A 5,655-nucleotide genomic window follows, 5' to 3' on the forward strand; every position below is an offset into this window, starting at 1 on the left:
CCAATTATAGCTGTGGCCATGATACAGTTACTCATGACATTATAAAAATAATAAGATGCTCCCCCCCCCACCCGCCCTAGCACATTGCTATTCCATATACCTTATCAAGTAAGATTACTAGCAGTGTATAATAACGTAATTGTAGTGTAGTATGCAAATTTCAAATAAAAACTCATAAAAGATATTAAATAGGAGGGAATTACTTAAATCATTGTATATAACTTAAAAATAATAGTAAATTAATATGTCTTTTTATTTTGTTGGTCATAATTTGCAATATCACATTTTATAAAAAATGAGAAGTACATATGTTTATATTAAAAAGTTAGTATCTGTTAAACAATAGTCAAATTTTCTGCAATTAAAATCATGATTTAAAATATTTTTTCTTACACTTTTATATGAAATCATCTTATAAAATTGAAAAAAAAACCCTGAAAAATAAAATTTTAAGAAAATTAAGTTTCAATACAAAGTATATCTAAAAATTGTTTCACAAGAAAAATCGTGAACAATGGATTATAAAATATTTTTTTTACCCGCAGGTAAAAACTATAATTATACAAAGTTTGACTGAAAGTGCTTTCGAAATAAAAATATTTCAGTATGGAAGTCATTCAGGAGGCAACGATTCTACTTACCTTGTCTCCAGTTTAATGGAAAATATGCGCAATTCCACAGGCTTATACGAGAGGTTCCTAGAAATGTGTGTAAGTAGTTATAAATTATTTAAGTCAGACCTCGTGTCGATTCCGTTATTCTTAGAAAATATGAACGCCGTAAAATGCATTCTTCTTGGAGGCATATGTAGGCGAATTTTAATAATTAATTTTAACAATTCAGATTTTTTTTCAAACGCTTTCATTTTTCTTTTTGATCTGCACTAAATTTATTTTTTATCTTCTCCTTTTATAATACTATAATTTCCTTGATGCATATAGGAAGAGATTTGAAGCTCTGAGAGACACAAAATTTAGATTTTAAAGCATACAAAAATAAAAAAAATTTCACGTTTCATACCATACCCAAGGCTTCTCAGCTCGATATTAAAAAATGATGAGCTTTCAAAATTAAACAAAATATTTGATGTTCTGCAATTAAAAATTTATTGTTAACAGCTAAGTAAATTAAGCAATTTTCTTTTCTAAATTTAGGATTTTAGCAATACGATGTTCTTTGAATCATTTTAAGAATTTTTTCCCAAAAAACCATACCTCTTAAATGAATTTCGAGCCTTCCAATTTTTCAAGGTAAGTTTTTTTCTAAAAAAAATGATTCAGATGTTGTATGAAAAAGACAAAAATACATTTTTTTTCTTTATCAAAATGTGTATCAAAGGGTTTTCGAGGACGACGAATCCATTTTCGGCTTTGATTTTTGAGTGCCGCCAAAGGGCGCTTCCGTACATTTTTTTTTTGGATTTTATCGCCTTTTTTGTAGAAAATTGACGAAATTATTGCGAAACACGACGAATATTTGACTTTCTTGTTATGGAATCACAAATTTTAGATAGTCCAAAATGATGAGGGTTGAAAACTAGGTTAAAAATTAGTTGAATTGTTTTTATTTAAATTTCGTATATTTTTATCTCTTAATATTAATTTTTGAAGAAATAAAAGTAAAATAAGGAAAAAATATGCTTTGTTCATTAAGCTAGTGAACAAAGAAAAAATAGAAATTTTGGTTTTAAATTGAATACAATCGATATAGGTCGTGCATGGGTACCCCCCTAATTTTCAACGCTGATTATTTTCGGCTATTTAAAATGCGTGATTGCATTGTGAGAAAGTCAAATATTCATCGCTTTTCGCGCTTCAGCCCTCTGGCGCCCCTTAAAAATAAAAATAAATTCCAAAAATGGATTCATCGACCCCGAAAACCCCTGGATACACATTTGGCTAGAGAAAAAAATGGGTTTTTGTCTTTTTCATACAACAACTGAGTCACTTTTTGGAAAAAATACCTACCTTGAAAAATTGAAGTCTCGAAATTCATTTTAGACGTATGGTTTCCTGGGAAAAAATTCTTAAAAAGGTCCAAAGAACACTGTGAGGGGGTACGCAACACAGCAAAAAATTTGACGGGCACATGTTGACGGCAGTCAACATTAAAAATTCTCAAAATAAATTTACTTTAATTGAAAAATGACAAGATGTCAAGATATTTTCATAATTTAAAATCAATTTAAACTAATTTCAAAGTTTTTATATTTTTTAAAATATATTTGTATTCTACGAATTTTGAAACTTGTTTTTCTTTCAAATTTAGATCTTTCGTTCTATCACTTTTAAGAACTTATCACTAATTTTTAAGTTTTAAAAGGTAACCTCTTAGCATTTTCATGTATAGACAATGGGCAAAATTATTGCATTTTCTGGAATTATGCATTACCATCCCCTAGATATTTTAAAATTCCACTATTTATTTCGGTAGATGTAAAAGTTTCGTAATTAATTATAAGTCTCTACCTTATTTCAAAATAGAAAAAATTTAATCGTCTAATTAAAAATTTAAAATCCATTAAATTTTATTGGTTAATTTGAATATTTCAATTTTGAAATCTTTAATACATGGACTCTGTTACTTATGAACTTAAAAAAATGTCTACAATTTATTTGGTTAATAAGTTAGAAATATTAGAAAAATGAAGTCTGAGCGTTTTTAATTTTAACTCAAATTTAAAGAGTTTTTAATCATTTTTAAATAAAATGTCGACGTTACAGTGATCACACAGAAAATGCGAATTTAAAAGAGGTATCATTTTTTCTTTTGGAAATACCAACGTTTTGAACAAACATTAACAAATGGAACACTTTATAAGAAACCACACTTATATTTCTAAAATTCTACTATAGACATTGTGGTTAAAGGGTACATCCAAATTTAAATCGGAAGTGGGTTTTCATCTTGATATACAAAATACAAATGTTTCAGGAAATTTTATAATTGTTTAAATCCATAGACTTGCACGGTTTTGACAGCAGTCGATTTTTGACGATCGATACCTCGAAAAATATACACGTTTTCTAAATTTGTTTATTGAGATCTCTAGTGCTCCATCCAATCTCGAATGCACTTTCTCATTTTTTCTTGTAATTTTAAATTAGAGAAATTTATTTTTCTCTATTGAAAAATATGTTCCAATGGAAGGATTTTAAAGGCTCTCAACAAGGTATTTTAATTAATTCTTCATTATCACAACGGATTTCATAGAATTTCAAATATTTCAAGGAATATCCTCAGATTTTAAGATATTTTACAGAAATTCAGGGGATTTTATCATATGTAAATGAAATTTTGACGAAATTATTCATAATAGTTCAGGGATTTCAAATATTTAAAGATATTTTAAAATATTGCAAGGGATTTTAATAGTTTTGAAGAAGCTCAAGAGATTTCAAGGATTTGAATGATTTTATCGTATTCTATAAAATGCCAAGGAATTTTGAGGAGCCGTAACAAATTTCAAGAAATTTCAAAAGATTTTCAAAATTTTCAAATAGTTTTTAAGACTTCAGGATATTTGAAAAGATTCAAAAAAAGTTAAGAAGATTTCCAAATCTTTCAGGAATTCGAAAGGTTTAAAGAGATTTTCCAATATTCAAAGAAATTTCCGTAGAATTCAACAATTTGAAGTCAATTTAAAGAATTTCAAAGATTTTATGGTATTTTAATACATTTCAAGGCATTTTCAAGATATTAATAAATTTTCAAGCAACTTTAAAGAATATCATCCAATTTAATTTAACACATTGGGAATTTATAATATTTTCAACAAGTTTCATAGAAGTTATTCCCAAGAATTGGGAATAAATTCGGAAAACACAATGGAAAACGCTGGTGTTAAATTGGTTGCAGCTCAAATTTCATTGGTCTCCCAATGAACATTTGAGAGAATTTTTAGTCGCAAATTTAGTCCTCTGAACGTAGTTGCACATCTGGGCATCTAGGGGAATGTATCATTTGGACTCTGAATTTTGGCTCATGCCGACAGTTGTGGAGTGCTAAACTGCGCTGTCAGCCACCTGAACCAGCAGCGTAGCCAGGATTTTTTTTCGAAAGAGGCTTCGATTTCTTTTCGGTGAGGGCTTCGGGTTTACGTATATGCGAAGGATAGGGGAAAACGGAGTTAAATAATGAAAAAACATAGTTTTGGGGGAGGAAGGACTTGAGCCCCCCAAGCTCCTCCCTGGCTACGCCAGTGACCTGAACACCTATAAAAGCAAATATTCACACCCTTAAGTTATTTCCCTTTCGGGGTAGGCGTGACTCACTCGTTAGGGGAAAGGAGTAGTGTGTGGAGGGGATAGAGATTTTTCAGATTTATCAAGAATTCTCGTGCTATTTAAGTAAATAACACGTTCGTTCCACAACACTGCTCCGACCCAGGTTACTGATCAATCTCTCTAGCAATCACCCCAAGCGAAGAACCTCACGAAGTCGTTATGTAAGGTTCCCCACTTGGGTCCATTAGTGGGCAAGGCCTTTTGTTTCAGGTGTCATTCACTCTACTGAAACTCTTTTTATTAACTATTTGCCGCCATACTTTCCTGTCCTAACATACTTCTCTAGCTTCTTTTATGTCCATGCATTTTTTCATGCAGGCTCTCGTGTTTCTGTGACTTCTTATGTCTCTTCTAACTAAGGTCTCATTCACACATTTTAACCATTCTTTCCGCGGTCTACCTCTGGGCACGAAATAGCCACAGTATAATTGACTTTGTTGTTGCGGATGAAAGACTAAGAGAGTTAGTCAAAGATACAAGAGTTATGAAGGGTCCTGAATGCAATACTGATCATTACCTTTTGATCTCAAAAATTAACTTAGGTCGGGGATGGAGAAAAAAGAGAACCAAGAAAGCAAAACAAACGCGAATCAAAATTGAGAACCTACAGAAACCGGATGTGCGAATAGATTTCCAAAATAAGATAATCGAAAGCATAGATAGGGCAACATGGGAGAACCGTATAAAAAACAAAGATATAGAGGGCGCCTGGACAATGTTACGGGATATACTTGTTAGATGTACGATCGAAGTGTGTGGTACCGCAGTTGTGGGAAGAAAGTCTGGTGATGCGTGGTGGAATGATGAAATTCAGGCTGCCCAAAAATCAAAAAGAGAAGCGTACAAGAGAACTTTGAACATCGCGGGTCTTAGCAATGAGGAAAGAAATAGACATAGAAATGATTATAGACGTGAAAACAGGATGCTTAAACGATTAGTTAAAGAAAGTAAAGATACAATTAGAGCAGAAGAAGAGATAAAAATACCAAACGACTTTGAAGGAAGCAGGAAACTACTTTATAAAAAAATGAAAGGAAACAAAAGTACAGAAATTGCCAACATGAGAAATAGTAGGGGGGAAATGGTATATGATGCAGACGGAATACTAGAGGCTTTCAGAGACTATTTTAGGAGACAATTCGGAGATGAATCTATAGGACACCACAACTGCGATGTTGAACACGATGCGATGGAAAACTCAATTCAAAAAGTCTGTGTCACTGAGGTTAGGATATAATTAAGAACTTGAAAAACGGTAAGGTTGCCGGGGTAGACGGTATTAACGTTGAAATGCTTAAACACGGTGGCGCGTGCATACCACATAGACTGTGCGAATTGATAAATTTATGTTTCGAGATGGGAGACGTCC

Source organism: Belonocnema kinseyi, chromosome 8 (assembly GCF_010883055.1).
Source record: "Belonocnema kinseyi isolate 2016_QV_RU_SX_M_011 chromosome 8, B_treatae_v1, whole genome shotgun sequence".
NCBI classification, from domain to species: domain Eukaryota; kingdom Metazoa; phylum Arthropoda; class Insecta; order Hymenoptera; family Cynipidae; genus Belonocnema; species Belonocnema kinseyi.